At 45.2% G+C, this 25748-nt stretch overlaps 1 protein-coding gene across 1 annotated transcript in view; it reads right to left on the minus strand.

Annotated features, from left to right (window-relative positions):
* Positions 1–25748, minus strand: part of LOC126427986 (sonic hedgehog protein) — a 506652-nt gene that overhangs the window by 24434 nt on the left and 456470 nt on the right. The gene's annotated exons all lie outside the window — the stretch shown is intronic.

Consider the following 25748-nt stretch of genomic DNA (forward strand, 5'->3'; position numbering starts at 1 on the left):
CTCCCGAGGAGATCTCGAGTGTAAAATTAGAGAGATTCGAGCGCGTACGGAGGCTTTCCGGCAGTCGTTCTTCCCGCAACTGGAACAGGAAAGGGAGGTAATGACAGTGGCATGTAAAGTGCCCTCCGCCACACACCGTTGGGTGGCTTGCGGAGTATAAATGTAGACGTAGATGTAGAACCTAAGGACATCACACCCATCCATGACCAAGGTATGACTCGAACCTGCGACCGTAGCGGTCGCGCGGTTCTAGACTGAAGCGCCTAGAACCGCTCGGCCACTCCGGCCGGTCAGGCGGGATACAAAAGCCATAAGCTAAAACGATTTTTTTGTGTCTGTTTATAAGTAGTGGCGTTTGCAGTTTGTACGTGTCCGTGATCTAAGTGATGAATGGAGTGGTGAACAAGATGAAGCTCCTGGTGGTAACGCGTCAAGTGCGAGATGATGCAGGACGTCATCAGCTACCCTCCCGTCAACTATTAGCTGAGAACAGGTGAGGGCAGGTGTGGGGCGTGGGAGGATAGGGGGGCAGGCACCGTTTCGGGACCGCTAGGCGCGACAAAAGGAGTCCGCGTATTCCTGGAACGGGGAGACGGACGAGCTGCCGACGCGGCGGACAGGAGCCGCTATCCGCCAGGGATAGTCGGACGGATAATCCGGTCGGGCACCTCGCCACCCGCTTTGTGCCGCGGCCAGGGACCCGGGAGCTGAAGGTCTCCAGGCGCCTCCCACGGAGCTCTGCCTCCGCGGAAACTGACCACTCGCACTAATTATCCGGGACAGGAGGCTAACACAGCCCACAAAGGGTCCCGTGCGTTCAACCCTTCAGCGCCGAGACCACCCGCGCACTGCCTGTTGTCCCCGAGAGTGAACACTGCTGAGGAGGTCTCGACATCTTCAGGGAACCGTTCGACCACCCATTTGGCACAGCGGACCAGATCGCCCCCCCAACCAGTCGCTGCGTCACTGGCGCACCACCTGAAAGAAGAGGCCAGATTCTGCAGCTCAACGAACTGAATGAGTTTTGTCGTTTGGTCGGGAACCACTCCAAAGCAACTCCTATGAATGGATTTACGTTACTACGTAACGAAAAAAAGAAGCAAATAAAAGGAGGCCAATTCCAGACTAAACTTGAAGAGGAGTATTCGGTCCGTGCTTAAAGTCCTAGCGTTTTTAAAAAATTTTCTTTCAAAAATTCAGTCTTGATCACATCACGTTTGCTTCAAAAACATTGGTGACCAGTTTCGGTCATATCACATGACCATCACCAGACCTTCGAAGATGCTCATGTGATATGACCGAATCCGGCCACTGTAATATTATTGGTATTTCCGTCCTATGAAAACTTTGAGTACCCTTGGAAAGGCATTCAACTATCTGTATATTAAATGATCAACTTATGAGACATTTATTTTATATAATTAACATGAAAGACATTTATTTTATATAATTAGCATTACTGTAAAGATGCGCATCTAGCGCGGACGCTAATACATCGATTGCGCAGTCAAAGAAACATTTTAACAGAAGCTGAACGACGTTCCGCTTCGATCTAAATAAAAGATGACAGTAAAAAAAAAAAAACTTTGGTAGATCTTCAGATTTTTTTTAATGTACTTCTGTTTGTGGTGTGAAAGCGTGAAGAAGGTCGACTTTAAGCTAAAAAAGTGAGCGGTCTTGCCAGCATGCAGACAACATTATTAATTAATAACATTCAAGTAATTTATGTTCGAAACTGTAACTCGGCAAGCTATTGTTATCGGAGGTGTTGAACAGTGCAAGAATAGTCTTTAACGAAGGAGAAAAGTGACTGTAATTTGTGACAAAAACGCGAACATAGGAGCTAGTAAAGGACAGGCTGAAATGTGATCGCACCATAGAGTTAGATAATTACTTATGTAAGTTATGCTGTCTATAAAGTAGCTCTAATTGCTTGTGAGAATTATTAGAATATATTTAGTGTTTACCAGATTTCTTATTCTATTCTTTTCCTTTATACTTTTTTTATCCTCCATGCCATATTATTTTTATAAATGTCAAACAGCCTTTACTACAGCAGAGAATACTGAGGCATCCTGGTCGTGTACAGAAGGCCGCCCCTTGTCTTCTATACAACTCATAGCTGCCCCATTTATTAATGATTTCATTTGCAAATGCATTTTTTTTTACTGTTCATTGTTAAAGGTCCCTTAGGTAATTAAAAAATTCATACTGATTACGTAAAGAAATCCGGGTTGTTATTTTCCAAGTAATAGAAGTCTTTGCGTAATCAAAAAGCTAGCCTCCTTCTGACAACGATCAGGAGCCGACCAGAAGACGGACGTCTTCGACCGCTTTCGTGTCTCCTGTGGCAAAGCTGTGCCAAACTGGGAACACGGCATTCTAGTATGAAACACAGATTTAAATTGATAGAATTGAAATATATTTAACCTAATAATAGTAATAATTTTTTTTATCATACTAGACCACCTATGTTCTTGAAGCATACGTGGTGTGATCAAGACTGAATTTTTGAAAGAAAATTTTTAAAAATTTTTGATCACTGTTCCAAAAATGTTTATTAAAGTTGTTCTTGGAGTATTTGTTCTGGTTGGCCACTGTAATAAAAAAAACTGAATGAAAGGATCAACAACGAACTTGAACAAATGTCATGTGACGTTCGCAACGACCAATCAAAACGATAAAAAAAAGAATGAAAGAAAGGGTAAGGCGACTGCGCTCGCGATAAGCGGGAAATGTGGGTTCGAGTCCCGGTCCGGCGTCATTTTATTATACACCTGATGGTAAACCATATTTGCAATTGCGAATAAAATTCGTGTATAAATGTCATTGTTCCGGTTGCTACGGGGGTATTTATCGATTATCATTCTTTATTCCTAGCTCACTGTTGCTATTTGAGGCACTACAGTCTGGAACCGCGCGACCGCTACGGTCGCAGGTTCGAATCCTGCCTCGGGCATGGATGTGTGTGATGTCCTTAGGTTAGTTAGGTTTAAGTAGTTCTAAGTTCTAGGGGACTGATGACCACAGCAGTTAAGTCCCATAGTGCTCAGAGCCATTTTTGCTATTTGAGTTTGCATATTGTCATTGAATCATTTGCAGATAGGGCGAGGAAGTGTGGACAGTAGAAAATAGAGTGCAAAATGGAGTAATCGGAATATTTCCGACAAATTCTTCCGTTTGAGTTCAATAGAGGGTGGCAGCAGACCGAAACATTTGCACAGTGAATTGAGGTTATGCCGTTGGACAGAATACGGTAAGAAAATGGTTTCCTCGTTTTAAGGACGATCGTTTTCACATTAGAGACTCTCCACATCTGCATCTACATTTATACTCCGCAAGCCACCCAACGGTGTGTGGCGGAGGGCACTTTACGCGCCACTGTCATTACCTCCCTTTCCTGTTCCAGTCGCGTATGGTTCGCGGGAAGAACGACTGCCGGAAAGCCTCCGTGCGCGCTCGAATCTCTCTAATTTTACATTCGTGATCTCCTCGGGAGGTATAAGTATGCATTTGATACCTCATCCAGAAACGCACCCTCTCGAAACCTGAACAGCGTCTCTCTTGCAGAATCTGCCACTTGAGTCTACTAAACATCTCTGTAACGCTATCACGCTTACCAAATAACCGTGTGACGAAACGCGCCACTCTTCTTTGGATCTTCTCCATCTCCTCTGTCAACCCGACCAGGTACGGATCCTACACTGATACTCAAGTATAGGTCGAACGTGTGTTTTGTAAGCCACCTCCTTTGTTGACGGGCTACATTTTCTAAGGACTCTCCACATTCAGGAAGACTTTTGGAGTTTAATGGACATTATTTAAACTCATAAATACACAATTATCCACGTCAATGTACTCGAGAGCTGCCAAATGTGATGAACTCTGGTTATTCCACTGTCTAGCCACATTTTCATGCAATGGCAAAAGTTCAAATATCGGGTACCGCATGCTCTAAACGAAAATCACAAAAATCGGCGGGTGGCCATACGTACATCTCTTCTTGTTCGTTTACTAAATTACTATTGGTCAGTTAATTAAAAATGTTCTTTATTTACAGGGTGAGCTCGATGTCTTGCCCTGATTACAACAATTTATTACAGAATAACCGTTTGACGTAATAAGTTACATTTGATGCCGTTACATAGGTTAGTGTTACTAGGTGTTTTTATTTATTTTTTATTTTTTTTTTAAGACCACTTACTTAGTAAACCTCGACGTGTGCTCCCTTGGCAGTAATGTCCGTATCGGAGGATTGGAAGGAACGGTCCAACAACCTGGCCACCCCGCTCTCCCAGACATTACGCCCTTGACTTTTTTTCCTGGGGCTACGTCAAGGACAGAGTCTTTGTCACACCAGCTGCTGACGTCGGCGAACTGAAGGCTAGGATACAAGCTGCTGTAATTCTGTGACAGAACATATGTTACGAAACACCTGGCGGGAACTGGAATGCAGCCTTGACATTCTCGGAGCTATCAAGGGAGCACACCTTGAGGTTTACTAACGTAGTGGTCTTAAAAAAAAATAGTAACACTAACCTATGTAACGGCAGCAAATGTAACTTATTATGACAAACGGTTATTCTGTTGTATATTTTTATAATCAGGTCAAGATTTTGTGCTCACCCTGTATTTATTATATATATATATATATATATATATATATATATATATATATATATATATATATATATATATATATATATAGTTTATATATGCTCTTATTTTAATTATTGGTCTAGTTATTAATTATTGACTTAGTTCCTCATTTCCCTTCATCTTTTCTAAAAGCCTGGGAAATATAAATATTTCGTTTTAAATACCAGTGGAGAGCAAGAGATGTATTCCGTAGCGGCGATCTCGCCGAATTCCTCGTCGTCATCTGCTCCACCTGAAACCTCTAAAACCTTTACTCGCCACGCAGATCGTTCAGCACAACTGTATGCTGTGTTGTTTGACGAGTTTGAATGATTGGTCCAACAATTCAGGAAGTTAAAGGTTATTAATTCGGAGATAATCTGTCTACGAATTCTGACCGTGGAAAATGCAGGTTCGCGCTGTAGTTCCAAACTTCACCTCCGAGCGATCTACGTCTCGCAATATCTGTACCGTGGTAATTAACTAATTTCGGTATGGAGTTACACACACCTTGAATACTTGATGTTAGTTACTGGGTTTTATTTTGTGCAAAAAAAAAAAAAAAATCTATTTGAAAATTTAATATATAGCATAATGGCGTCTCACAACAGTACAATCTCTCTCTTCCTCTCACAAGTCCGATCTCTCCATTTCCTTCACAATGAGTCCATAAAACAAATCTTTCGTTTGGTAAGACACAGAGATGCGTTATTAGCACGGAATAGCCGATTCTCGCGGTCGGTATATGCCGTTCACCACAATATCAATTCGTCCCACCCAAGTTAGAGTTTTGCATACTTCAGTGCACTATAGCTGGTCATCAATGGGCACGTGAACATCACCAACCATTCCCATCCTGCATCGTTACTAGTGACGGCAAATTCTATCTCTATACTGACATAAATAAAAGAAAGGAATAGTTGAGCCCAAACAAAGCAGCGACTCCCCGTGCAAAGACCTGGGCGCTTCTTTTATTAACGGCTTCTGGGACAGTTTAATAAAGGAAACTATTGAAATAAAAATTACCGCAAAAACCCTGAATAGAGACGGTGGCTTGCAGCTCAGCGCTGTGTGGGATCCAGCAATAGCGCGGTTGATGAGGGCACATGGAACGCCGACTCAAAACATGCCCATATACGGCATTGTCACGGGCACCAGTGACGCCACAGCCGGCAGCTAGCGTATATAAGGGCGCACCAACAGCCCACTGACAGTCATAACACTTGACAATGGCCAAGGAGTGCTTGGCCGAAAGCTTGTGTAGTTTTAAGCAATTGACGCGGTTGGAAACCCGAGAACGTTTTATTCGATGTTATAGCCTCGAGTCTCTGCATTTATACAACAAAAAAAAAAAAAAAAAAAAAAAAAAAAAAAAAAAAAAAAAAAAAAAAATCATTCTTCTAAGATAAGACGTAAAGTCAGTATTGCCTCACGTGTTCCAATATTTCTACGGAATCCAAACTGATCTTCCCCGAGATCGGCTTCTACCAGTTTTTCCATTCGTCTGTAAAGAATTCGCTTTAGTATTTTGCCGCTGTGACTTATCAGACTGATAGTTCGGTAATTTTCACATCTGTCAGCACCTGTTTTCTTTGGGATTGGAATTATTATATTCTTCTTGAAGTCTGTGGGTACTTCGCCTGTCTCATACATCTTGCTCACCAGATGGTAGAGTTTTGTCAGGACTGGCTCTCCCAAGGTCGTCAGTAGTTCTAATGGAATGTTGTCTACTCCCGGGGCCTTGTTTCGACTCAGGTCTTTCAGTGCTCTGTCAAGCTCTTCACGCAATATCGTATCTCCCATTTCATCTTCATCTACATCCTCTTCCATTTCCATAATATTGTCCTCAAGTACATCGATCTTGTAGAGACCCTCTATATACTCCTTCCACCTTTCTGCTTTCCCTTCTTTGCTTAGAACTGGGTTTCCACCTGAGCTCTTGATATTCATGCAAGTGGTTCTCTTTCCTCCAAAGTTCTCTTTAATTTTCCTGTAGTCAGTATCTATCTTGTCCCTGTTGAGATAAGCCTCTACATCCTTAAATTTGTCCTCTAGCCATCCCTGATTAGCCATTTTGCACTTCCTGTCGATCTCATTTTTGAGATGTTTGTATTCCTTTTTGCCTCCTTCATTTACTGCATTTTTATATTTTCTCCTTTCATCAATTACATTCAATATTTCTTCTGTTACCTAAGGATTTCTACTAGCCCTCGTCTTTTTACCTACTTGATCCTCTGCTATCTTCACTATTTCGTCTCTCAAAGCTACCCATTCTTCTTCTACTGTATTTCTTTCCCCCATTCCGGTCAATTGTTCCCGTAAGCTGTTCCTGAAACTCAGTACAACCTTTGGTTTAGTCAGTTTATCCAGGTCCCATCTCCTTAACTCTCCGCGCTGTTATCTCGCGATTAGACTCCACTGCAGCAGAGGGGGTAGGCGGCGACGCGGCGCGCTGACTTCGCGACAGCAGTGTGGGTGGTGGGGTGGTCCCTCTGGCGCTCTTTTCAAGTGGCCGCCAAGAATGCGGCGCGCGGCCAGGTAGAGGCGGCTTTGTGCGCGCCTTTGTTGACAAACATGTCCCGGCGGGCAGGAAGTGGACGGGCCGTTTATCTCGCGCGACCCGCCCACGCAGCGCCACGCGGGGCAGAATATAGCGGCCGCGCTTTAGCTACGCCTGCCACGGCTGCTGTCTGCCTTTACCTCTGTTGCTGCGATTCCTCACTCCCTCCCTCACCGCCCCCCCCCCTCCGTTCTTGTTCGCAGCGTGACTCGTCTGTAAACCCGACAATCCCAGCAAGTAGGGATTGGCTGAACTGCGATTTTCCGATGTCATTTCTGTGAATGCTACGAGGCGCGTTTGAAAAGTCCGTGCAAAGTCCGAGAGATGGCACCACCGGCGCGTATCATGTTTAGTTAGTAGCATCTTTGGAAAGAACGCACACCAAGTTTCAGCCATATTGGCGTATTTCTTTGTGTTTGGCATTCGATTGAATCATGGACGTCGAGTGATTGTCAAAAAATTGACGAAGAAGAATTTCGTGTGGCGATTAAACATTACTTTTTGAAAGGCAAAACGCCTCAGCAGACTAAAGAGAAGCTTGATAAACATTATGGTGACTCTGCACCTTCGATTAGAACAGTTTATAAGTGGCTTCAAAATTTTCGGAATGGCCATATGGGCACAAGTGATGCTGAACGCTCTGGACGCCCTGTGGAGGTTACGACTTCCAGGAATCATTGATAAAATCCATTATGGTGATGGATGACAGAAGCAGTGCTGTTTTTCTGGGGGAACGCCGGGGGATGCGTACCCCTAAACTTTTTCATCGACAAAGTAGTTTTTTTACGATGCTGAGAACTTGGAAGAGTGCCAAAGATTTATTTCACGGACGTAAATTTTTTATTTCATTTTTTTCGTGTCGGTAGTTGCAATACGAACGATACCAGTGCCGTTTTTGGTGGGAAAAGCGATGTCATTGACTGTTTCAAGCATTTCGAAGTTGCGGCAACCGTTCTCGACAACTGATTCGCTGGCAGCCAGTTCGACATGCATGTAGCGCCCTCGCCCGCTAATAGTGGGCGATGGTAGTGTTAAACAGATATGCGTATGCTCAAACGCCGAGCTACCGATAGATGTGTCTACGGTCCCGCTACCATGATCCTTCGCGACTCCTTGCCATCTTTGTTTTGTTGTTCTTTATTCGTTTGTGTTTGCTGTTCCGTTCTTGTTGATTGTGCCAAGTTTTACAGTGTGTCCTGCCTTTCGGTGCAACTTGTAAGTTAAGTTGGAGGTGAGAGATGAGCAGAAAATTAACAAACCATTTTACTTATTCTCCTGCTATAGTAAAGTCAACTGAAGCGTCCGATACCTTATTTTTTTTGTAGTTCGACATGTTGATGACGTCATGGCTAAAAGCAGACGGGTGGCATCCCATGCTTCAGTTATAAGTAATTTTCGCTGCATTATATCCAATGTCGGAGTACCATCAAACTTTTTTTTTTAGAAAAAAAGTACTGGACATAAGAAGGTATGTGAGACTGCTAGTGCTGTGGGCATCTCGAATGAACAGGTACGTAATATTTTGCATAAACATTTGGAGATGAGAAAGCTATCTGCAATATGGGTTCCGCGATTGCTCACGCTTGACCAAAAACAGAATCGTGTGATGGTTTCCAGCTGTTCAGGAAGAATCCGCAGGACCTTAAGCGTCATTTCGTCACTGTGGATGAAACATGGGTACATTACTATACTCCTGAGACCAAACAACAATCTAAACAATGGGTTACCAAGGGAGAATGTGCACCAAAAAATGGGAAGACCAGAAAGGTTATAGTGACTGTCTTTTGGGATTTGCAAGGGATAATCTTCATGGACTATCTGGAATAGGGTAAAACTATTACAGGTGCACATTATTCATCGTTACTGGACCGTTTGAAAACCAAGTTACAAGAAAAACGTCGGCGATTGGACCGCTAAAAAGTCATCTTCCATCACGACAATGCACCAGCACACACCTCAGCAGTTGTGGTCGCCAAATTAATGGAAATAGGATTCCAACTCGTTTCACACCCCTCCTATTCTCCCTCGGACTACTGTTTGTTCCCCGATTTGAAGAAATGGCTGGTGGGACAAAGATTTTGTTCAAATGAGGAGGTCATTGCAGCAACTAATAGCTATTTTGCAGAGTTGGACAATTCCTATTATTCGGAAGGGATCAACAAATTAGAACAGCGTTGGACGAAGTGTATAAGTCTAAAAGGAGACTTTGTCGAAAAATAAAAAAAGGTTTACTCCAAACACGTAAGTAGTTTTTATTTTTGCACGGACTTTTCAAACGCCCCTCGTACTTATCGCAACTTGTATCCCTACGCTATGTCTGCGACTTCTGCGATTTTTGCTACTCCTTCAATGTACGCGATTTCTGCGCTTTAAGAGATTTATCACTGTAGATGTTACAGTGTCATTACTCGCAAGTAAGAAGTGAACTCTGTCAATGTAGCCCAGAAATGTACTCTGTGGTCAAAAGTATCCGGAACCCCCAAAACATACTTTTTCATATTAGCTGGATTATGCTGCCATCTGCTACACCATATCAGCAACCTCAGTAATCATTAGACATCGTCAGAGAGCAGAATGGGGCGCTCCGCGGAATTCACGGATTTTGCACGTGGTCAGGTGATTGGGTGTGTGTCATGTGTCTGTATTCGAGATTTTAGCACTCCTAATCATCCCTAGGTCCACTGTTTCCGACGTGATGCTGAAGTGCTAACGTGAAGGGACACGTACATCACAAAAGCGTACTGGTCGACCTCGTCTGTTGACTGACAGAGACTGCCGACAGTTGAAGAGGGTCGTAATGTGTAATTGGCAGACATCTATCCAGACCATCATACAGGAATTCCAGACTGCATCAGGATCCACGGCAAGTGCTATGACAGTTTGGCGGGAAGTGAGAACACTTGGATTTCATGGTCGAGCGGCTGCTCTGAAGCCACACATCGCGCCGGTAAATGCCAAACGATGTCTCGCTTGCTGCAAGGAGCGTAAACATTGGATGATTGAACAGTGGAAAAACGTGTGGAGTGTGAATCACGGTACGCAATGTGGCGATCCGATGGCAGGGTGTGGGTATGGCGAATTACCGGTGAACGTCATCTGCCAGCGTGTGCAGTGCCAACAGTAAAATTCGGAGGCGGTGGTGTTATGGTGTGGTCGTGTTTTTCATGGAGAGGGCTTGCACCCATTGTTGTTTTGCGAGACACTATCACAGCACAGACCTGCACTGATGTTTTAAGCACCTTCTTGCTTCCCACTGTTGAAGAGTAATTCGGGGATGGCGATTGCACCTGTTCATAATGCACAGCCTGTGGCGTAGTGGTTACACGACAATAACATCCCTGTAATGGACTGGTCTGCACAGAGTCCTGACCTGAATCCTACAGAACACCTTTGGGATGTTTTGGAACGCCAGCTTCGTGCCAGGCCTCACCGACCGACATCGATACCTCTCCTCAGTGCAGCACTCCGTGAAGAATGGGCTGTCATTCCCCAAGAAACCTTCCAGCACCTGTGTGAAAGTATACCTGCGAGAGTGGAAGCTATCATCAAGGGTAAAGGATGGACCAAGACATATTAAATTACAGGCTTACCGTTGGAGGGCACCACGAACTTGTAAGTCATTTTCTGCCAGGTGTCCGGATACTTTTGATCACCAAATGTATGTTGTCACCTATCTGGGCAATAATTTGTGAGAGCATATGTAATGCTTCAGTAACCCAACTGACAAAAAGTTAGTTGAAATGGTGTTATTAACATTTTACAACGATTCTTCCTGACTTGTTATATGATATACGATACATATGCTTGCCCGCAGACAAAAATTCCATCTCAACAAAACAGTCAGTATTAAGTATGTTTTACCTATGTTCTGCCTTTGGCTTTAGCTTTATATTAATGAAACAAGTGTGAAAAAATTGATAGTGCGATGTTGAGAATCATAACACAAATTACCACACAGTACCATATTAATTCATGTTTAAATACGGATTCCAACCACATTGTTACGTTCATATGTATCTGAACCTCATTGTCAGTCTCTCGATATACGCTACTGGCCATTAAAATTGCTACACCAAGAAGAAATGCAAATAATAAACGGGAATTCATTGGACAAATATATTATACTAGAACTGACGTGTGATTTCATTTTCACGCAACTCGGGTGCATAGATACTGAGAAATCAGTACCCAGAACAACCACCTCTGGCCCTAATAACGGTCTCGATACGCCTGGGCATTGAGTAAAACAGAGCTTGAATGGCGTGTAGAGGTAGAGCTGCACATGCAGCTTCAACACGATACCACAGTTCATCGAGAGTAGTGACTGGTGTATTGTGACGGGCCAGTTGCTCGGTCACCACTGACCAGACATTTTCAATTGGAGAGAGATCTGGAGAATGTGCTGGCCAGGGCAGCAGTCGAACATTTTCTGTATCCAGAAAGGCCCGTACAGGACCTGCAACATGCGGTCGTGCATTCTCCTGCTTACATGTAGGGTTTCGCAGGGATCGAATGAAGGGTAGAGCCACGGGTCGTAACACATCTGAAATGTAACGTCCACTGTTCAAAGTGCCGTCAATGCGAACAAGAGGTGACCGAGACGTGTAACCAATGGCACCGCATACCATCGCGCCGGGTGATACGCCAGTATGGCGATGACGAATACACGCTTCCAATGTGCGTTCACCGCGATGTCACCAAACACGGAATCGACCATCGTGATGCTGTAAACAGAACCTGGATTCATCCGAAAAAATGACGTTTTGCCATTCGTGCACCCAGTTTCGTCATTGAGTACACCATCGCAGGCGCTCCTGTCTGTGATGCAACGTCAAGGGTAACCGCAGCCACGGTCTCCGAGCTGATAGTCCATGCTGCTGCAAACGTCGTCGAACTGTTCGTGCAGATGGTTGTTGTCAAACGTCCCCATCTGTTGACTCAGGGATCGAGACGTGGCTGCACGATCCGTTATAGCCGTGCGGATGAGATGCCTGTCATCTGGACTGCTAGTGATACGAGGCCGTTGGAATGCAGCACGGCGTTCCGTATTACCCTCCTTAACCCACCGATTCGATATTCTGCTAACAGTCATTGTGTCTCGACCAACGCGAGCAGCAATGTCGCGATACGATAAACCGCAATCGCGATAGGCTACAGTCCGACCTTTATCAAAGTCGGAAACGTGATGGTGCACATGTCTCCTCCTTACACGAGGCATCACAACAACGTCTCACCAGGCAACGCCGGTCAACTGCTGTTTGTGTATGAGAAATCGGTTGGAAATTTTGCTCATGTCAGCACGTTGTAGGTGTCGCCACCGGCGTCAACCTTGTGTGAATGCTCTGAAAAGCTAATCATTTTCTTATCACAACATCTTCACCGTGTCGGTTAAATTTCGCGTCTGTAGCACGTCATTTTCGTGGTGTAGCAATTTTAATGGCCTGTATTGTAGCAATAATTCAAAGAATGAGAGCTGGAAAAGATGTTGCAGCATCTTTACACCGCCTTCGTCAGAAGTAAGCCTACTCTGTAAATTTGTGAACGAACATAGGGGGGATCGTTTATGCAAAGTGTAAAACCGTCCCCCACGCTACTGCTTTAATTACCAGAAGTATTAGCAGCTATGTTGCGTGAATTATGTTGCTAATAATTAGTGGCAGTATAAAAATTTAATATTCCTCGTGATTTCCCAGACTCAGTTCTCATTTCGATTACTGGCTGCTCTGTGTACCCACCCACAGTGAAATTTACTCCATGTTTCTGCAGTTAACCTTGGCTCTGTTTGGAAAATACACAAAAAGTGTGGTAGATAATTAAGCTTCGTTATTGAAATAAGAAATATATTAATCGACACTCAAAGATGTCTGAATGAAGGGAAGCATGCCAGTTTTATTGGCGTTTACAGCAACTCTCTTTTCCCTTTTACGTACTTATAAAACTCCATGAATTTGAGCTAATTAAAGAATGAGAACTGTAACCAAGAAATAATTAATTTGATTTCGAAATTTGAGGCAGAGACAATGCCTTTTTATACGATAGCATTTGATTCCTTAGAGAAATGGGCTCTTTCTTTTAATAAATATCAAATATTTTGTTGAAGTTATCTGAAACCCCATACCGGGTGATGACTGAATACCCGAATATATCAAGTGACAATTGTTTTCAGTAATATATGTATCTGGAGAGCTTCTCAGAAACTGAGCTTCACTCGGAAGAATGGAAGGCTAAACACGCCTTGGAAGAAAGGTGGATTTAGCTTCTTAATGAAACCGGAAATCTTGAACGCAAATAGCAACTGCTATAATTATGTATTTGTTTTCTATTCCCGCACGCAACGCCACTGTATAAGGAGTATTTTCGCTGATGTCGCCCCAGTGGACTGGCGAAAGAAATCTACTGCTGCCAGGGGCTGTGGAATCAGTCTTACAGTGCCAGTTTAACTACAAGCTGACTTGCATGGAGTTTTATAAATACGAAAAAGTAAAAAAAAAGAGTTTCTGAAAAAGGTGTACCAACTACTTCTGCCGCAACATGTTGCACGGAATTGTGTTCTAAAGAAAAAGTGATTATACCAAATAAATTTTTTACTTTATTCCTACACGCCCATCTCAGAGTGTCTCGACGAGGTCCCAGGTAGGTGTGGCCACCCTAGGTGATACAGAAGAATGTCGAAAATTAAGTGGACTGATAAGGAATAAGGAAGTTCTCCGCAGAATCAGCGAAGAAAGGAACATAAATTATAGCAGACACCGACAAGAAACAAGGACAGGATGATAGGACGTGAGATAAAGCATCAGGGAATAACATCCGTGCTAACAGAGGGAGCTGCAGGGGATAAGAAGTGCAGAGAAAACAGAAATTGGAATACATCCTGCAAATAATTGAGGACCTAGGCCGCAAACATGATCAAACACACACACACACACACACACACACACACACACAAAGTTAGACAAATAATTGAGGACCTAGGCCGCAAACATGATCAAACACACACACACACACACACACACACACACACACACACACACACACACACACAAAGTTAGACAAATAATTGAGGACCTAGGCCGCAAACATGATCAAACACACACACACACACACACACACACACACACACACACACACACACACACAAAGATAAGTTTCGAGAAATTAGGGCTCATTCGGAGGCATATAGACATTTGGTTTACTCTCGCTTTGTTTGCGAGTGGAGCAGGAAAGGAAACGACTAATATTGGTACAAGATACCCTCCGCCATGCACCGTACGGGAGCTTGCAGAGTTTCTATGTAGATGTAGATCAACAAACTGGTGTCTCGTTGGGAGAACCGTATCTGACGCTAGGGGAACTATGTTGAGAAATAAATACACTGAAGCGCCAAAGAAACTGGTATAGGCGTGCGTATTCAGATACAGAGATATGTAAACAGGCAGAATTCGGAACTGCGGTCGGTAACGACTAGGTAAAACAAACTTGGTAGAGTTTCAAATGGTTCAAATGGCTCTGAGCACTATGGGACTTAAAATCTGAGGTCATCAGTCCCCTATAACTTAGAACTACTTAAACCTAACCAACCTAAGGACAACACACACATCCATCCCCAGGAACGAAAAATGGTTCAAATGGCTCTGACCACTATGGGACTTAACTTCTGAGGTCATCAGTCCCCTAGAACTTAGAACTACTTAAACCTAACTAACCTAAGGATATCACACACATCCATGCCCGAGGCAGGATTCGAACCTGCGACCGTAGCGGTCGCGCGGTTCCGGACCGAAGAGCCTAGAACCGCTCGGCCGCATAGGCCGGCACTGGTGCAACAGTGGCAGGCTGTACCCCAGCAGCTACTCGACCACCTGATCCAGAGTATGCCAACCCGTTGTGCGGCCTGTGTACGTGTGGACGGTGATCATATCCCATATTGACATCGGGGTACATGCGCAGGAAGCAGTGGCATTTTGTAGCACGTGTGTTTCGGGACGGTTGTCTCAACTTGTCACCGATACCGTGGAAGTACAGACCTGTGTCGTGTGTGTTCCGTATGTGCCTATGCTATTAGCGCCAGTTTTGTGTAGAGCCACGTTGTGTGGCGTCACATTCTGCAGTTATCCTTAATTTACGAGCATGAGTGTATATCTGCTTCACACAATCAAAAAGAAAGACTGGACGTAATGGAAGCTCAAAAAGTAGTAAGACTCCTTTACACAGTGAAAGTAAAATTGTATTCTACAACAATTTCAAAAGAAGAATTTCGAACATTTACCGAAAATTGCGAAAAAATGTAATACAAAACAAAATGTGGAGTGTCGATATTTTCGTTTTATATTAATTTTTTTTTGCAGTTTTCGGTAAATATTTGATATTCTATATACCGGGTGATCAAAAAGTCAGTATAAATTTGAAAAATGAATAAATCACGGAATAGTGTAGATAGAGAGGTACGAATTGACACACATGCTTGGAATGACATTGGGTTTTATTAGAACCAAAAAATACAAAATTTCAAAAAATGTCCGATAGATGGCGCTTCATCTGATCAGAATAGCAATAATTAGCATAACAAAGTAAGACAAAACAAAGACGATGTTCTTTACAGGAAATGCTCAATATGTCCACCATCATTCCTCAACAATAGCTGTAGTCGAGGAATAATGTTATGAACAGCACTGTAAAGCATGTCCGGAGTTATGGTGAGGAATTGGTGTCGGATGTTGTCTTTCAGCATCCCTAGAGATGCCAGTCGATCACGATACACGTGCGACTTCAGGTAACCCCAAAGCCAATAATCGCACGGACTGAGGTCTGGGGACCTGGGAGCCCAAGCATGACGAAAGTGGCTGCTGAGCACACGATCATCACCAAACGACGCCCGTAAGAGATCTTTCACGCGTCTAGCAATATGGGATGGAGCGCCATCCTGCATAAACATCATACGTTCCAGCTGGTATTTATCAGACAGGCTGGGGATGATGCGATTCTGTAACATATCGGCATACCTCTCACCCGCCACGGTAGCAGTTACAAAACCAGAATCACGCATTTCCTTGAAGAAAAAAGGCCCGATAACGGTAGATGTGGTAAATCCTACCCATACCGTGACTTTCTCGTCGTGCAATGGAGTTTCCACGACAGTTCTAGGATTTTCGGTAGCCCAAATCCTGCAGCTGTGGGCGTTGACAGACCCTCGGAGCGTGAAATGAGCTTCGTCGGTGCACAACACGTTACTCAACCAATCGTCATCTTCCGCCATCTTTTGAAACGCCCACACCGCAAATGCCCTCCGCTTCACTAAATCGCCAGGTAACAGTTCATGATGCCGATGGATTTTGTACGGATAGCATCGGAGGGTACGCCTCAGTGGCAACCAAACAGTAGTGTATGGAATGCCGGTGCGACGTGCGACTGCACGAGCGCTGACTTCCCCGTGCATAGACGAGCCCACTACAGTCTCCATTTCTTCCTGAACTGTCTCAGCAGCATTACGCCTTGTGCTCGGTCGGCCACTACGGGGTCTATCGACTAAACAACCCGTTGCTTCAAACTTCGAAATCATTCTCGCCACAGCTGCATTTGTCAACGGACCTTTACCCGTTCGAATCCCCTTCCTACGGCGATAGGATCGTAACGCTGAACTAGCACATTCCCCATTCTGATAATACAGCTTCACTAAAAGCGCCTTTTCAGGTAACGTCAACATGCTGCGACTGCTGGCGCATCTGATTCTCTCTCTCATTACAGCTCCTTTTATACACGATTGTCATGCCTAGTCACTGACGTTTTGCTGTCCAGCGTCACCTTTCGGACATTTTGTGAACTTTGCTTTTTTTTGTTCTAATAAAACCCCATGTCATTCCAAGCATGTGTGTCAATTTTTACCTCTCTATCTACATTATTCCGTGGTTTATTAGGTTTTCAAATTTATACTCAGTTTTTGATCACCCGGTATATTGCCTTCACACGTCGGTATCATAAGGAGTACATTTCGATAGATCGATATTTTACCAACAGCCCCAATGCAAACTCTGCAATGGCGAGGCGATACAGCAAGCAGTACGGAGGGATCGCCCGCACCACACGGAGGGTGCCTTGACCCAGCTCGTCCGTCACGAAGTGAAGGGGCGTTGATTTCCTGTGGCGGTGCGGATGGACGCCCGTCTCCTGCGTTTGTTTGGCCTGTCTCGCCTCGCTTTGCCTTCATTCCGGCCGGCGATTACGCCAGAGACAGCATCTGTCGCCTCCTAGGCAGGCCCAATACTAATGACTTCCAGGGAAGCGCGAAACTCTCCAGATTCTGCCAACAGCCCCGCTAAACACTCTAAAAGCGGCCGGCTCCACAGAATTCTTCCGCCCACCTCCCTACTCCGATACCTCGCCTGATCGGCTAGAGGTGTTCCGTTACTGGTGCGACACATTTTGTCCCTATTTGGCAGTACGAATCCTCGATCTGTTGTAGAATTTTAGAACATGTATTTTGCTAGCGTATCATGCCATTTCTAGAGGCCGGGGTGGCCGAGTGGTTCTACGAGCTACAGTCTGGAACCGCGCGACCGCTACGGCCGCAGGTTCGAATCCTGCCTCGGGCATGGATGTGTGTGATGTCCTTAGGTTAGTTAGGTTTAAGTAGTTCTACGTTCTAGGGGACTGAGGACCTTAGAAGTTCAGTCCCATAGTGCTCAGAGCCATTTGCACCATGCCATTTCTGGAAACCCAGAATCTACTCTGTAGGAATCAACACGGATTCCGGAAACAGCGATCGTGTGCGACCCAACTCGCTTTATTTGTTCATGAGACCCAGAAATTATTAGATACAGGCTCCCAGGTAGATGCAATTTTCCTCGACTTACGCAAGGCGTTCGATACAGTTCCGCACTGATAAACAAAGTAAGAGCCTACGGAATATCAGACCAGCTGTGCGGCTGGATTGGAGAGTTTTTAGCAAACAGAACACAGCATATTGTTCTCAATGGAGAGACGTCTACAGACGTTAAAGTAACCTCTGGCGTGCCACAGTGGAGTGTTATGGGACCATTTCTTTTCACATTATATATAAATGACGTAGTAGATAGTGTCGGAAGTTCCAAGAGGCTTTTCGCGGATGATGCTCTAGTATACGGAGAAGATGCAGCATTAGAAAAATGCAGCGAAATGCAGGAACATCTGCAGCGGATAGGCATTTGGTGCAGGGAGTGGCAACTGACCCTTAACATAGACAAATTTAATGTATTGCGAATACATATAAAGAAGGATCCTTTATTGTATGATTATATGATAGCGCAACATGCACTGGTACCTGGGAGTATGCGTACGGAACGATTTGAAGCGGAATGATCATATAAAATTAATTGTCGGTAAGGCGGGTGCCAGGTTGAGATTCATTGGGAGGGTCCTTAGAAAATGTAGTCTATCAACAAAGGAGGTGGCTTACAAAACACTCCTTCGACCTATACTTGAATATTGCTCATCAGTGTGGGATCCGTACCAGGTCGGATTGACAGAGGAGATAGAGAAGATCCAAAGAAGAGCGGCGCGTTTCGTGACAGGGTCATTTGATAAGCGTGATAGCGTTACGGAGATGTTTAGCAAACTCAAGTGGCAGACTCTGGAAGAGAGGCGCTCTGCATCGCGGTGTAGCTTGCTGTCCAGGTTTCAAGAGGGTGCGTTTCTGGATGAGGTATCGAATATATTCATTCCCCCTACTTATACCTCCCGAGGAGATCACGAGCGTAAAATTAGAGAGATTCGAGTGCGCACGGAGGCTTTCAGGCAGTCGTTCATCCCGCGAACCATACGCCACTGAAACAGCAAAGGGAGGCAATGTCAGTGGCACCTGAAGTGCCCTCCGCCACACACCGTTGGGTGGCTTGCGGAGTTTAAATGTAGATGTAGATGTAGATCAGATCAATACTCAACTCCTCCTCTGTCCGGACGCAAGATACTTCACGCAAGCGAAGACGAACTGTGCGAAGCGAATTTGTGGACACACAGTTCACTGCTTGTTTTCTGATGGCGCGAAGAGTATCTCTGATTTTTGGCAGTTCCATACTGAACTCCAATGTACAGGTGTCTGCAGTCCCAAATATGGCAATTTTTCTCCACTTTCCTTTGCTGTGTCTTCTTTAACCCACCCCAGAGATGAGCTGTTCCTGCCACAAATACACTACTGGATATTAAAATTGCTACACCACGAAGATGACGTGCTACTAACGCGAAATTTAACCAACAGGAAGAAGATACTGTGATATAAAAATCATCGGTTTTTCAGAGCATTCACACAAGGTTGACGCCGGTGGTAACACCTACAACGTGCTGACATGGGAAAGTTTCCAACCGGTTTCTCATACAGCAACAGCAGTTGACTGGCGATGCCTGATGAAACGTTGTTGTGATGCCTCGTGTAAGGAGGAGAAATGCGTACTATCACGATTCCGACTTTGATAAAGGTCAGATTGTGGCCTATCGCGATTGCGGTTTATCGTATCGCGACATTGCTGCTCGCGTTGGTCGAGATCCAATGACTGTTAGCAGAATATGGAATCGGTGGGTTCAGGAGGGTAATACGGAACGCCGTGCTGGATCCCAACGGCCTCGTATCACTAGCAGTCGAGATGACAGGCATCTTATCCGCATGGCTGTAACGGATCGTGCAGCCACGTCTCGATCACTGAGTCAACAGATGGGGACGTTTGCATGACAACAACCATCTGCACGAACAGTTCGAAAACGTTTGCAGCAGCATGGACTGTCAGCTCGGAGACCATGGCTGCGGTTTCCGTTGAAACTGCATTACAGACAGGAGCGCCTGCGATGGTGTACTCGACGACGAACCTGGGTGCATGGATGGCAAAACGTCATTTCCATGGATGAATCCAGGTTTTGCTTACAGCGCCATGATGGTCGCATCCGTGTTCGGCGACATCGCGGTGAACGCACATTGAAAGCCTGTATTCGTCTTCGCCATGCTGGCGTATCACCCGGCGTCATGGTATGGGGTGTTATTGGTTACACGTCTCGGTCACCTCTTGTTCGCATCGACGGCACTTTGAACAGTGGACGTTACATTTCAGATGTTTTAGGACCCGTGGCTCTACCCTTCATTCGAACGGTGCGAAACCCTACATTTCAGCAGGATAACGCACGAACGCTTGTTGCAGGTCCTGTACGGGCCTTTCTGGATACAGAAAATGTTCGACTGCTGCCCTAGCCAGCACATTCTCCAGATCTCACACCAATTGAAAACGTCTAGTCAATGGTGGCCGAGCAACTGGCTCGCCACAATACGCCAGTCACTACTCTTGATGAACTGTGGTATGTTGTTGAAGCTGCATGGGCAGCTGTACCTGTACATGCCATCCAAACTCTGTTTGACTCAATGCCCAGGCGTATCAAGGCCGTTATTACGGCCAGAGGTGGTTGTTGTGGGTAGGGTAAAAATCGTAGAGAGAGACCAAAAGATGAATACACTAAGCAGATTCAGCAGGATGTAGGTTGCAGTAGGTACTGGGAGATGAAAAATTTGCACAGGATAGAGTAGCATGGAGAGCTGCATCAAACTAGTCTCTGGGGTTGAAGACCACAACAACAATTGATGGACTTCATGTTCCCAAACAACGATGGAATTTTTATGGATGACAGTGCGCCAAGTCGCCGGGCCACAGTTATTTGCGATTGGTTTGTAGAACGTTCTGGACAATTCTAGTGCATAATGTGTCCATCCCAGACGCCCGACATGAATTCCATCGAACATTCATGAGACATGCTCGAGAGGTCAGTTCGTACACCAAGTCCTACACCAGCGACACTCCTCAGCGTATTTCGTTGTTGAAGAGGGGGGGGAGGAGGGGGATTGTGATAACGCGATGGTAACAGGAAGGTCACAAGTCAAAAAACCACCGAGCCCCTGGGGAAGGCAGCAAAATTGTTGAATTAATAAAAACTGGTGGTGTGGCTGTAATAAAGAAACTGCACACATTAATATAAGATATATGGGAAACAGAAACTATGCCAGATAATTGGAAAATTGGATTCCAATTACTGGAGTAATAGTCCCCATTTATAAGAAAGGGGACAGAACAGCACGTGAAAACTATAGAGGTGTAACACTCCTAAGTACAGCTTATAAGATCTTCACAAGTATATTAAACGAAAGGATACAGAAGTGTGTAGAAGGAATACTAGGGGAATATCAGTGTGGCTTTCGACCAGGCAGAGGAACAACTGATCAAATATCTGTGATAAGACGAATGATGGAAAAGTTCTATGAATATGATATAGGTCTGCATTTCCTATTCATCGATTTCAAACAAGCCTTTGACAGCATAAATTGGCAACAACTATACAGAGTACTGAAAGAAGTTGGTATATGTGCTAAATTAATAAGATTAATCAGAATGACAATGACAGAGACAAGAGCAAAAGTAGAGGTCCTAAGCAGAACAAGTGAAAAAAAAGGTTCAAATGGCTCTGAGCACTATGCGACTTAACTTCTGAGGTCATCAGTCGCCTAGAAATAATTAAACCTAACTAACCTAAGGACATCACACACATGCATCCCCGAGGCAGGATTCGAACCTGCTCGGCTCCAGACTGTAGCGCCTAGAACCGAATGGCCACTCCGGCCGGCGAACAAGTGAAAGCTTTAATAAAGATGTGAAGCAAGGGGATAGTCCCTCCACTGTCATATTCAATATAGCCCTGCATAGTGTGGTAAATAAAATCAAGAAAAGAGGCACCATATTTATGAAAACTAGCCAGATATGTGCATACGCTGATGACACTGCTATAGTAGGAACAAATACCAATACACTCCTAGAAACATACTGGGCAATGGAAACAGAAGCCTTAAAAATTGGCCTCACAGTAAATGAAAACAAAACAAAGTACATGGTAATGTCACAATCTGAGGCCAGAAGAACCCGTAAAAACCTAAACATCAATGGGAAATGCTTCAATGGAGTGTCCTCTTTTAACTAATTGGGAGCCCTAATAACAAATGATAACAGTATTGGAAAGGCTATAAGGGAAAGAATACAAGCAGGAAACAGAGCTTACTTTGCAAATATGCAACTTTTCAAAAATAGCCTTGTTACTGTGACAGTTTGAAATGTCAGCGTTAATTGAAAATGCCGCGAAGTGTGAAGTGCGTGCTGTAATAAGGTTTCTGACTGCAAAAAACTGTACACCGATAGAAATCTATCGGCAGCTTTGTGAAGTGTATGGGGACAACATAATCACTGAAGGTGGAGTGCGTCAAAGGGTCATAAAATTTATAAATGGCCGAACTAACGTTCACGACGAAGAGCGAAATGGAAGACCCAGCATAGTGACTGCCGAACTTGTCGAAAAAGTCGATGCCGCGGTCCGTGAAAACCGTAATTTCACAATAACGGAACTCTCTATGAGTTTTCCACAAATTTCACGACATTTGGCTCTGAGCACTATGGGACTTAACATCTATGGTCATCAGTCCTCTAGAACTTAGAACTACTCAAACCTAACTAACCTAAGGACATCACACAACACACAGCCATCACGAGGCAGAGAAAATCCCTGACCCCGCCGGGAATCGAACCCGGGGTCCCGGGCGTGGGAAGCGAGATTTCACGACGTTTGTTGCACGAAATCATTACCGAAAAGCTCGGTTACCACAAGTTTTGTGCAAGATGGATACCAAAAATCTTGACAGAGATTCACAAAAATCAGCGAATGGCTGCAGCGTTAACGTTTTTGGACGCTTACGAGAAAGATGGCGACTCATTACTCGATCGCATCGTTACTGGTGACAAAACATGGGTTAAGCGTGTGAACTGCGAGACAAAATTGCAGTCAATGCAGTGGGGGCACACAAATTCCCCCCAAAAGCCCAAGAAATGCGTGCAGACAATGTCGGCAAGGAAGGTTATGGCGACTGTCTTTTGGGACAGAAAAGGTGTGATTTTTGTGGATTTCCTGGAAAGAGGCACTACAATAAACTCTCAAAGGTATTGCCAAACTCTGCACAACCTCAGAAGAGCAATACAAGCGCAGCGGAAAGTTGCGCTCAAAGATCTTGCCGATTCACGACAACGCCCGGGTCCACACGGCAAACACCACTCGTGAAGTTCTCGAATCTTTTAAGTGGGAGTTGTTTCCTCATCCGCCGTACAGTCCCGACCTGGCACCGAGCGACCTCCACTTATTCCCAGCAATGAAGAAGTGGTTGGCTATGCAGCGTTTTGATGACGACGCACAGCTTCAAGAAGAGGTAACCACGTGGATGAAGGCGCAGGCGGCCGAATGTTACGACGAAGGAATTTCCAAGCTCGTCCATCGCTACGATAAGTGACTTAATTTAAATGGCAACTATGTAGAAAATTAGTATTTAAGTGTGGCTTTCATCTGTATATAATAAAAAAAATTTCCAATACTTTATTTATTTTTAATTCCAAAACGTAATGTACTTTGTGGATAGCCCTCGTACTACGTAAAATCTATGGGCCAATAAGGGAGGAAGAAGGCTGGAGAATACGCTACAATGCCGAATTACAAGAGTTAATACAAGGCAGGGACACAGTAAAATTTGTGAAATCACAGCGAACACGATGGATAGGACACTCTGAGAGAATGGCACTGGATAGAATTGCAAAGAAAATGATGAAAGGTATGATACATTGAGTTAGGCGGAAAGGGAGAACTAGAAGAAAATGGATCGAAGAGGTAATAATATCACCAGTATGGGAGTCCGGGGGTGGAAAAGAGCAGCAAATAACCGAGAAGTGTGGAGGAAGATTGTTGAATAAGCTAAGGCTCACCAAGGGCTGTAACGCTACTAAAGAAGAAGAAGAAGAAGAACAGGAAGGTCACCCGACCAGCCCTTGAACTAACCATGTCAAATCCAGTAGCAATACCGGCCCTTTCGATGCGAACAAAGGGACAAAAAAAGGTAAGAGTGTCAGGGTGTCCTTTGTAGGACACGCTGGAGGTAAGTTGCGTTTGACTTAATCACGTTTGCGACAGGTAGTGAGCTTGAAACACAACCTTAAGCGCCCCCTGCACAGTAGCTGACGTGTGTTCGCCTCGGACCGACTGAGCGGTGGCCATCTGCTGGGAGTTCCCTGGCCGCTGCGTGCCCTGGCCGCCGGGCGATGCTATCTGCGGACATCCATCAGCTGGCCGGCTCCACAAATTGGACGCCATTAGCCTACCGCTGGACGCCCACGCAAAGCGCCCGGAATCCCAGCTGCCCCGGGAACAGGATTACACTTTAAAGGGCCGTCAACGTGGGGGTCGTTAACGGCGAAGCCGCAGTAGGTCACGCGGGCGACGCGGGGGAGGCAACGGGCCGCGGGGACGACTCGCTTGAGGAAAGCAGCCGGGGAAGGTTGGGGCTCCACGTCCCGCCGCCGACGGCGTCATTAACACCCAGCACAAGCCAGGGAAGAAGGGGGAAAGAAGTCAGCCGTGCATTTACACTACTGGCCATTAAAATTGCTACACCAAGAAGAAATGCAGATGATAAACGGGTATTCATTGGACAAATATATTATACTACAACTGACATCTGATTACATTTTAACGCAATGTGGGTGCGTAGACCCTGAGAAATCAGTACCCAGAACAACCACCTCTGGCCGTAATAACGGCCTTGATACGCCTGGGCATTGAGTCAAACAGAGCTTGGATGGCGTGTACAGGTACAGCTGCCCATGCAGCTTCAACGCGATACCACAGTTCATCAAGAGTAGTGACTGGCGTATTGTCACGAGCCAGTTGCTCGGCCACCATAGACCAGGCGTTTTCAATTGGTGAGAGAGCTGGAGAATGTCCTGGCCAGGGCGGCAGTCGAACATTTTCAGTACCCAGAAAGGATCGTACAGGACCTGCAACATGCGGTCGTGCATTATCCTGCTGAAGTATAGGGTTTCGCAGGGATCGAATGAAGGATAGAGCCACGGGTCGTAACACTTCTGAAATGTAGCGTCCCCTGTTCAAAGTGCCGTCAGTGCGAACAAGAGGTGACCGAGACGTGTAACCAATGGCACCATCACGCCGGGTGATACGACAGTATGGCGATGTCGAATACACGCTTCCAATGTGTGTTCACTGCGATGTCGCCAAACACGGATGCGACCATCATGATGCTGTAAACAGAACCTGGATTCATCCGAAAAAATGACGTATTGCCATTCGTGCACCCAGGTTCGTCGTTGAGTACACCATCGCAGGCGCTCCTGTCTGTGATGCAGCGTCAAGGGTAAACACAGCCGTGGTCTCCTAGCTGATATTCCGTGCTGCTGCAAACGTCGTCGATCTGTTGGTGCAGATGGTTGTTGTCTTGCAAACGTCCCCATCTGTTCACACGGGGATCGAGACGTGGCTGCACGATCTGTTACAGCCGTGTGGATAAGATGTCTGTCATCTCGACTGCTAGTGATGCGAGGCCGTTGGGATCCAGCACGGCGTTCCGTATTACCCTCCTGAACCCACCGATACCATATTCTGCTAACAGTCATTGGATCTCAACCAACGCGAGCAGCAATGTCGCGTTACGATAAACCGCAATCGCGATGGG

The sequence above is a fragment of the Schistocerca serialis genome, chromosome 12 (genome assembly GCF_023864345.2).
Source record: "Schistocerca serialis cubense isolate TAMUIC-IGC-003099 chromosome 12, iqSchSeri2.2, whole genome shotgun sequence".
NCBI lineage: Eukaryota > Metazoa > Arthropoda > Insecta > Orthoptera > Acrididae > Schistocerca > Schistocerca serialis.